Genomic DNA, 11,122 nt, shown 5'->3' with positions numbered 1-11,122 from the left:
ATTGTCTGCTGCTCTGTACAATCTGAAGAAGCACCATATCTGACGCCTGGGATTAAACCAAAAACATGCTTACATAATATAATTGAGCTATTAAAGACAACAGAACTTCCACTGTGGCTAACTCTAATTTATTATCTGTAGATGATGCAATCTCTGCTTTCACAGAAAACAACCAGTGTTCCAAAATCTAGTTCCTTTGCCTATGTCACATGACTAGTAAGAGCCAGGATCCGGATGAATGCTGACCACTGAAAGATAAACTCATGCATTTCACCACTGTGTTTCTCTTCACATCCATGTGAGGAGGTTAAATCATTTGTTTTTCCTTCTTGAAAGAAGAATAAATATAAGGAAATATTTGAGTTAAACCTACAGCCTCCATTTCTATGGTTGTGGACTATGTACTTCTACCAATATACACTAGAATTTTCTGTTTTGAAAAGTCCTGCTTGGATGGACCACTAGTGTGTGTATGTGTGTGTGTGTGTGTGTGTGTGTGTGTGTGTGTGTGTGTGTGTGTGTTTATATGGCTTCATGACTTTAAAATTTCCTCTTTGCCTGATAAAACTGTGAATGGAAGGAAGAAAGAAAACTAGGAAGGAACATAGGAACATGTCAAATTTACTCACAATAGCAGCTAAACATTAATAAAATTTTGAAGTGAAGACATACTCATAATCCTGCATATGTAATCTAATTCTCAAGCCTTAATGCAAATAAAAAGGATGGTGTCTTTTAGGAAGTCAAGCACTTTATTTAGTTTACCTGGATAGCATATGGTACAGACAGAATTCTGAGCCAGAGCTACATGCTTATATGTGCCAGCTATCAGTCTATAGAGTATATCTTACTGTGCACACTAAAGCAGCAATTAGCACAATGTCCAATGGCTGTTTTTTTTTTCTTTCAAATAATTCACACTTATTTTAATTTACTCATTCTGACTCTTTGATAGCATGTATGAGGTACTACATGATCTGCCCTTGTCTAAATCCCTAGTCTTGGACCTTCTCACCCCACTCATGTTTGCTATTCTGTCATCTAACTGTAATAGCCTTCTGAGTAGTAACCCCTTATGGTGTGTTTTCAAATGCTTTATCTTCTTGGAACACCTGTCGCTCTCTACTTACTTGGAAAGTCTTTCTCTGTTTTAAAAATTAGTCACCAGAGTCACCTAGTCCTGCCATATCCCCTGGAATTGTTCCCACAGCTTTGCTTTGGTACTATACTTGTACTTCCTTCATGTTCTTTGTATCTTTCCACAGACCACTCACTACACTATGTGGTACCTATGAAAGGATGTGTCTGTCTCCATATGAAAAAAAAAAAAACCTAAAAGAACAGAAAATATACTCTACTATATCCACCACTCAGCACAGTATCTGGGGAATTGAAGACAGTCTAAGGAAAATTCCCAAATAATGAATAGACAAATGCAGGATTTGCATGTTGGATGGTTGGAAAGAGTGTGTAAAGGAACACTATTTGAGAATTATTGCTGAGTCAATGTTCTAAGCCATAACTTCTGACATCCTTAAAAACTACAAAGAACTCACAATACTTAGCTGAATTTTGAATGGAAAGAAATACATCCTAGAGAACCAGTAAAAAAAATCAATAAGCCACAGATCAGCAAATTCAATTCCTTCTCCTGCACACAGGGATATCAGGGCACTGAGAAAAGAAAGGACAGGCATTACCATTGCACTATAGCAAAGCTGAGACCAGAACCAGGTCTTTGGACTCTTGCCATGTTTTTTCTATGTGTTTTCTCATTGTAGGGTTCATGGAATAAAAGTCGACATGCATAAACATTCATTCTAATGAGAAACCTCACGTTAGAATAGCTTTCTTTTAATGAGAGGAAGTATGTGGAAATATAAAGCCAGAAGTTTGGTCAATAAAATGGAGTAATGAGAGCCTCAGCTAGTGTTATACTGGGGTAACAGGAAATGCAGTCATTCCTTAGGGAAGAAATAAGACAGAAGAACTTCTCCAAAATATTCCACCATATCCCAAGGACTGGAGATTTAAGTTATCTCTCTGATGCTCTGAGTTAACTTTCTGTTGTTTCTTGCTCATAAAACAGTGTCTCTATATCTTTAAGTTTTGTATGAATATATTCAACCAACCAGAATAAAAAGCATTTGAAATAAGGGGAATAGTTCATGACTTACAAACAATCAGGAGGACCTGATTTAGGATTCCCAGCAACATGCTAGGGAGGTGGAGACAGAAGGAGCTCTGGGGCTTGTTGGCTTACCAGAAATGCCCAACAAATGATCTCTAGGTTCAGTGAAAGTCCTGTGTCAAAAAATGAAGGTGGAGAAGGATTAATGAAAACACCTGATAATGACTTCTGGCTTCCACATATTCCATATATGCATACACATGCATGAACATCTGCACACACAATAATTATAAATGTAGACATTCATGTACACACAGAAATGAGTTTATACTAAAAATGATATAAACTCTGATGTTGTAAGCTTAACCATATGATATTCTCATATACTAGAAATGATAAATAATCTGTAGATGCTAGAAAATATATAGAAAGTTTTTGAAATTTATATGCAAGTAGGATACCACGTTATATACAAACATGTGCATCTATGGGTTTTGATAAAAACAGAAAGACCTGCCTGAAGTCTCTCTAAGTAAAGATCATATAGAATTTCATATTTATATTAAATGGTGTCTGAAATTAACAATAAATTTTAGACAGAAAAACACTTAGATTTGAATTTCAAATTAGTCTTTGAAGTGCATGCATGATAGCATCAAGATCCTTTTATAATCCAGACTGAGGTCTCTAAACTCTTCCTCAAGGGACTTTACACTCAAAATACCACTTCTTGATTTTACTTTGCCTGCTCTAGTTGTTTTGTGTATTTTAAATAAACAATTGAGACTGATCTCTTGAAGGTGATGTCACATGTATATCATTTTGTGCTTTTTAAATATTATTATTATTATTATTTATTCACATTGCATCCAGATTGTAATCTCTTCATTCTTATCTTCCTTTTCCCTCCCCTCCCCCCCTTTGATTCTATTCCTGTCCCCATGACCTCTGACAGGTGTGGTGCTCTTCCTCCACTGTCTGCCCACAGCCTATCACATCTTATCTAGATAATCTGAATGCTCTTCCTCTGTGTTCTGACAGGACCTCTCCCCTAAAGGGCAGTGATCAAATCGAAGGCACCAGAGTTCTTGTCAGAGGCTATCCCCCACTCTTTCCCCTCTCTACATGGAGAATGAGCTGTCCATTGGCTACACCTGATCAGGAGGTCTAGGTCCTCTGCTTGTTATGTCCTTGGTTGGTGCATCAGTTTGTGCGCCTTGTGCACAGATCCTTATGGAGCTCCTGAGAGTCTCTGCCCCCATATTCTATTCCCCCCAAACTCTTGCATACAATTTGCAGCTCTTTGCCCAGAGTCCGCCTATACATCCTAGTATCTGTCCTGATCCTCTACTGGGTGGAGTCTCTCAAAGGACATCTATGTTGGGTTGATATCCACTTCTAAGTGAGTATAACCATTCATGTCTTTCTGGGTCTGAGTTACCTCACTCAGGACAATCATTTCTAGTTCTATCCATTTGCCTGCAAATTTCAAGAATTCCTTGTTTTTGATAGGTGAATAGTATTCCATTGTATAAATGTACCAGTTTCTTCATCCATTCTTTGGTTGAGGGACATCTAAGTTGTTTCCAGATTCTGACTATTACAAATAAAGCTTCTAGGAATATAGTTGAACAAATGCCCTTGTTGTATGGTGGACCATCTTTTGGGTATATACCCAGGAGTGGGTAAATGCCCAGAATAATCATTGTGCCATATGATTATTCACCATGACCCAGAAGACACTTAGTGATCTATCTTTTCCCATCTATTCTCCTCCCACATTAGATCACATATACAGTTGTCTCATTGTCCTCCTCCCCCAACAATAGACAATGCATTTTTAACCTCTGGATATTTTTATTTCTCTCATCCTTTACCTAGCATATTCCTGAACCTAAGTATCCCTAAGGTTGGTAGTTCTTCATGTTTCACATCAAAGGTTAAGTATAATGTCCTCCTCACAGATTCTATCTATGCAAAGCCTGGTTAAAACAGCTCCCTGCTGCCCATCATAGTGTTTCTTCCTTTTTTCATCACTTTGACCAAATACATGACAAAGAGAAACTTAATGGTTTATATCAGCTTTCCACTCACAGGTTTCAAGTCCATCAGCTTTGGGAAGGCATGGCTAAGAGAGTAGCTTGGTCAATAGCACCAACCAGAAGGTGGAGAAAGGGGAATGATACTGTGCAACTGGTTTTCTATTGTTTTCATTATTATTCAGTCCAAAGCCTCTACACTTAGGATGGTGAGTCTTTCTGACCTAGTCAAGGTGAATGTCCTATCTTAGTGAAACTTGTCTGGAAATGCCCTCATCAATACCCAGAGAAGGGTCACAACAACTCTTCTTACTTAATCCATAGATGTGACAATAGATATGAACCACTACACACCAATAAGTTATCCTTCAGCTAGTTCTTCAATAATATTAATTCTTATTTGAATTCTCTGCCTTTTTCTGCTCCTTGTCCACTGGTTGTCTCCTCTATGGCATGATTACAACCTAGAGCAGGAATTCTCAACCACGTATTTCTGATGATCTTAGAAATCCCCAACCATAAATTTATTTTCATCACTACTTCATAACTGTAGCTTTGCTAGTGAGTGATGCCTCAGTTCTTAGGAACATCAGAAATATGTGTTTTCCAGTGACCATGTCCCATATGTTGAAAAGCATTGTTTTAAAGGAAGAGTCTTGATATTCTTATTCACAATGAAATGTTTAGTATTCAGAATGTTACTTGCCATCTAAAAATAATTTATAATATTTCATTACTTAATAAAGCAACAAACTCATCTAACAGAGGCTGACTGGTTGTCTACTACATGCAAAGCATTGTAATACATACTCTGGAGGGCAAAGACACCAATTAATCACAGCATTTTATAAAGAGGATTTTTACACACTCTCAGAGAAGGGAGTTCTGCTCAGTATCCATGAGCAAATGTGACTCCACTGCAAATGAGATATGGTTGGACTCATAGGAGAAGGATAGATAAAATCACATAGTAGATTGTACATCTGCAATTACCTTTAAGGAAGGCCTGGGAGATAGTATTTCCACAAAGAAATAGATGAACACACTTTGGTAGAGAAAAATATCTAAAGTATAGATAAACCCTTAATGGGAAAAAAACAGTTCCATGATCTTCTTGTGTACTACTTGGCATAAGACTCTATTCATATCTACTGAAACAAAGAAGCATCTTCATTCTCTGCTTGTCCCTCCTGAAGTTCTAGAAATATTGTTTTGACAATGAGTTATCATCAAGGAAAAAATATTATATCATGCGTCTACCCATTCCTTGTGGCTTTTTCAGTAATTTCATAACTTAAGTTTTGTTCTCCATAGATTTATCCTTCTTTGAACATTTCCTATAAACGGGAATTACACAAGTTGACATTTTTTATGTCAGAAATTTGTACCTATTAGTTCTATGAAGGGAGGTTTTGAGCATGCTTAAATCATTTGCATTAGAATCATTTTCCCCTTGACTTACTGCTCCTATGTCTCACTTCCTTCCGCTACCAAATGAGATGCCGTGTACACACTTGACAGAGGCATTAATAATCTTTGATAAGTAGCATACGTTCAGTAGCGCAAAGCTGCTACTATTATCTTAACATTGGTCAGCAAGGACAGCCCACAGAAATTTCAAAGGCAATTCCATAGAAGTCTGCACAGCAGCCATGCTAGAAAGCAAGAAGTGTCTCTGTGTGATTTCCAGTGTTCTGTGTTCCCAATATTTCTTTGAGGGACAGACAAATGTGACCAGCGATCTTATTCACTACTAATTCACTACCAAATAAATGATTCTGAAATGTGAGTGGATGTGAGTGAAAGGAGAGGGATTTTTCTCTTTTATTAGAAATGAAAGAAAACCTTGAATTTAAGAGCCAAGTGACAAGGACAAGGGACTGGTATTTCCATTAAACAAGCATAGCAGCGTTTTCATGTCTGACTATGGCATATCCATTAACAGAAACGTTTTAAAAGCACACACCTATATTTAAATGTTAGTGGAAATAAAGGTATATTATTCTGAATGAAGTAATTTCTTTCTCCTTTCAAGCTAAGGAAAGAGAAAATATAGTTAGTGAAATAGTGTCAAAAGACCAAGAGTCCAGTGTAGCCCTAGAGCTGGTCTCTGGAGATGTTAACTCTGAATAAATCAGTCTCCTCTCAATTCACATAGTTTTTCAAAGGAGCAGTTTGTCCTCAGAAGGCCCTCTCCAAGGTCAAGCTTTATGTCTGTGGCTGTGAGGTTCTAAAATTGAAAGTGAGATGGACACAGAACGACTAGGAGCCACTAACTTCCCTACAATAGTCTTCTGGTGTTTATAGACCATAAACAGGTCTTGGATGAAACTCATTTCCTATTTTTTTTTAAAAAGACCATTTACAGATCCCATACTTTAAAATATATCGGGGAAATATAAAGTCCATAAGCCATGACTACCCACCCCAATTTCTCATGTTTTGTAACTTATGTTTTATTGGTCACACTCACTTGCTTATATTTTAACTATAACAACCCTATAATATTTACTCTTTCACCTTTAATAGAGGATGTTTAATAGAAGAAAGGATTGTTGACCTTTGGATTAAAGGTTTAATCAGGTTTCATAATCACTTTGAAAGTAAAAAGTTTAACAACAGATTGGTCAACAGTGGGTTGCATGGAGAACATTGATCATGTCAGAGAGGTAAAAACTTCCTAGTGTCTGTTAATAATGCCATAGAATCATACAACAGAGGTGCTGATGTAAGCAGACCTACTCTATTATCTTTTACAAAAAAATGTAGAACATACAACCATCAAAGGTATACTAGACTGACAATGGCAGAGAACACATAGTAATTGAATGATGTTTCATAGACTAGACTCATTATCATTATCATGCTCACATGACAAAAATTAACTATAGAACAGCCTCAAAGGAGGCCTTTCAGTAGATAATACCATTAAGAATATTATTGTTTGATATGTGTCTCTTCTCTCTCCAGCTGCCGTTCTGCAAACAGTCATGGATCAGGTAATGCAATTTGTTGAGCCAAAGTCGACAGTTCATAAAGCACTCAATTCAGCTGGACTCAAATGGTATATACTCACTTATATCTGCATACTAGCCCAAGGAGCATGTCCCACGAAAGCCTTCACTTACCAGAGGGAGGACATCCTACTGGGACTCTAGATGAGAGAAGCATGGGAGAATAGCAAAGTAGAAGGATCCAGAGGGTCCTAGAAACCTACAAGGAGAACATTATGATAGGCAGATTTGGGCCCAGGGGTCCAGCTCAAATTAAGGCACCACCCAAGGACAATACAGGCGGTAAACTTCAAACCCTTACCCAGATCTATCCAATGGACAGAACATTCTCCACAGTTGAGTGGAAAGTGGGGTATGACTTTCACACGTACTCTGGTGCCTCATATTTGACCATGTCCCCTGGAGGGAAAGACCTGGTGGCACTCAGAGGAAGGATAGCAGGTTACCAAAAGGAGACTTGATACCCTATGAGCATATACAGGGGGAGGAAATCCCCCTCAGGAACAGTCATAGGGGAGGGGAATAAGGGGAAAATGGGAGGGAGGGAAAAATGGGAGGATACAAGGGATGGGATAACCATTGAGATGTAACAAGAATAAATTAATAAAAAATTTAAAAAAATAAATAAAAGATGCACCAAATCCGAAAGAAAAGAATTCCAGAAGATCGCCATGGCCACAGCGATATGATTCACTGTCATGGGATTCATTGGCTTCTTTGTGAAACAGATCTACATCCCCATCAATAACATTATTGTGGGTGGCTGAGTCTCATCATGAGAACTAGTGAACAAATGAGAATGTGACAAACTCATGAAGTAAAGAGTTGCCTGCATACATTGTGTCTTTTTTTCTTTTCTCCTCCCTATGAGGTTCTCTATTTCTAAATTAAAATAATTTCAAAATAAACAATTTTCCATAAAAAAGAATATTATTGTTATAATGATAGATCTGGGCTTGCTATTACCTCAAAGGCTTTAGCTGTAGGCAAAGATAAGAGGAGATGGGCCTTTATATAGGCTGAGCCTAATATGTGTGTTTGTCAAGAGATTTAAAAAAATTTTTAAATGTAAAATAGAAAAACTATTATAAGAATGTAAAGGCTGCTCCTGAGGGGTATTACCTCCCCCTGTATATGCTTATAGGGTATCAAGTCTCTTCTTGGTAACCTGCTATCCTTCCTCTGAGTACCACCAGGTCTCCCCCTCCAGGGCACATGGTCAAATACGAAGCACCAGAGTACGTGATAATGTCATATCCCACTCTCCACTCAACTATGGAGAATGTTCTGACCATTGGCTAGATCTGGATAGGGGTTTAAAGTTTACCACCTGTATTGTCCTTGGGTGGTGCCTTAGTTTGAGCGGGACCCCTGGGCCCAAATCTGCCTATCATAATGTTCTACTTGTAGGTTTCTAGGACCCTCTGGATCCTTCTACTAGGGGAGGGGAATAAGGGGAAAATGGGAGGGAGGGAAGAATGGGGGGATACAAGAGATGGGATAACCATGAGATGTAACCAGAATAAATTAATAAAAAAAAATTAAAAATTCAAAAAAATGAATGTAAAGGCTGCAAAAATTTTTGTATGGCTACACAGTAAATTCATGTTTTAGGCAAAGTATAATAAAATTGTTAAAAGTTTTAACGAATTTTGAAGTGTTTGAAAAAATCATAGTATGCTGAGATTAATCTCTTATTGAAGAAAGAAAAAATGACAAATATCATAGGCATGTGACTGCAATTAGTTTATAAATTATGCAGTACTACAGAGTTGTACTCTGTGCATTCACACTGACTAAACATATGCTGACTCATTTTCTGGCCCTGAGAGCTTTATTGTGGTAAATGTCTATACAATTGGACATTTTCTATGTTTGCACATGCAAATATTTACTACTGAGCTACATCTGCCCACTTTATTCAATACAGTCCTATGCTGTATAGATCTGTAACCAAGCACCATAGACCACAACATATAGCATAGGTGTGCAATATGCTAAACTATAAATATTTTTGTGACTATGTACAGTGATATTCAATTGCAAAACTAGCTAAAATTAGTTTCTTAGAAGACATTGCCAAACATATACAACAGCTGACTACAGGATACATGCTTGAACAGTTTCATAATGCCCTGAGTGGCTAATATAGTTTGATAGAGATCACCCAGTTAATAAAAAACAAGAAGATACCTTAAAAGATGAAAATGATGAAATGATGACAGTGATGTTAAGAAATGACTTGCTGAGTGAAATATGATAATGATCTGAATGTTTTATCCTGCTTTTTAGTGTTTTATTTTTTATTTTTGAGATTATAATTGCATCATATTTGATGCTACTGTATTTACATCTCACATATCCATCTTTTCAATTTCAGATTTCAATATGGAAATTTAATTCTTGGGAGTTTAATCCTGAGATCAAGGTCCTAAAGTTAAAAGGACATGAATAGAATACAGGGCTCTGTAGTCTGGATCAAGACTTCTGTTACAATTAAAAACACAATACAGAAAAAAAAAAAAAAAACCACAATACAGAAAAATAAAGGACATGGCATAGCATTTCTTTTCTTCCTTTCTTTTTTTTTTTTCATGAAAGGTTTATGCCTGTTGCTTTATTTGGTGGGTTTGAAGTGACATCATCAGGGAAATGCACTGAGAGACTATGACAGTAGTGTCATTTATTTCACCCAGCTGGGCCGAGCCTCCAATTTGTCTTCTTATTTTCTTCTTCTTCTTCTTCTCCTTTTCCTTCTCCTTCTCCTTCTCCTTCTCCTTCTCCTTCTTCTTCTTCATGTGTGTGTTTTCTTTTTTTACTTAAGTAATTTATTCAGATTACATCTCAATTGTTATCCTTTCTCTTGTATCCTCTTGTTCCTCCCTCCCTCCCTATTCCCTTTCCCTAGGTCTGTGACAGAAGGGGACCTCCTCACCCATCATATGATCACAGCCTATTAGGTATCATCCTGGCAGCCTACTTACCCTTCCACAGAGTGCCACAATGCCTCCCCACAAGGGGCAGTGGTCAAATAGGGAGCACCAGAGTTCATGTCAGAGTCAGTCCCCACTCTCCACACAACTGTGAAGAATGTGATGCCCATTGGCAGGATCTGAATAGGGGTTTTACGTTTACTGCATGCATTGTCCTTGGTTGGTATTATAGATTAAGCAGACACCCTGGGTCCAGATCTGCCAGCCTTGATCTTCTTCTACATGGCATAGAATTTCATGTGACAAAAAGCAGAGGAAACTGTCTCTCTGACTCCATGACCAATATTTCTGCCATCACTTTTGCTATTCCATCTGGTAAATCAAGTGAGATTTATCTACCTAACTGTTGCCTCTTTATCATCAATATGACCATCAGTAGCCATCTCTAGGATGCTAGATATAAGAAATTAAAATAATATTACCCACTTCATTTTCTAGAGCCCTTGTCATAACAGTGCTCTGATATAAGGACACCAAATATTTACTAATAACACATGATATCCTGAGAAATATTTTAGAATGTTGTATGGATAATCATATTCTATCCTTAAGACCACCCTACATGTTAGATATTATAATTATCTGTACTATACTAAAATTTTAAAATAAAGACATAGAGACTCAGAATTTCAGCGATGCCTCTAATACTTATAGCTAGTGAGTAGTAATACTAGTGAACTTAAGGGGATGTGATCATGGTCTGAGACCATATCATTCAGACAACACAACATGACTTATGAGCAAGTGAGAAATGCAAAATCCTGCACCGGTCTAGGCTTGTTCTGCACTGTGTCAAGATCCACAGGTGCTTTTTGTGCACAAGGAAGTTTGAAAATCTCTGCTCTAAATCAACATGTTCTCTTGGTTGCATAAGAACAAGAGATAATGAATGATTGCTTTCTGGACTGCATGAGAAACAAACTGTTTAGACAAAATTTGTTCTCT

At 37.4% G+C, this 11,122-nt stretch overlaps 1 pseudogene; it reads left to right on the top strand.

The window, feature by feature from the left end:
- Nucleotides 1-7,160: 7,160 nt before the first annotated feature.
- On the top strand, nucleotides 7,161-7,951 carry LOC127207108 (protein transport protein Sec61 subunit gamma-like; annotated as a pseudogene).
- Nucleotides 7,952-11,122: the final 3,171 nt, after the last annotated feature.

This window comes from Acomys russatus, chromosome 2 (assembly GCF_903995435.1).
Source record: "Acomys russatus chromosome 2, mAcoRus1.1, whole genome shotgun sequence".
Lineage (NCBI taxonomy): Eukaryota > Metazoa > Chordata > Mammalia > Rodentia > Muridae > Acomys > Acomys russatus.
Note: the sequence above shows the minus strand (reverse complement) of the source record. Positions and strands in the feature narration are given on the sequence as shown.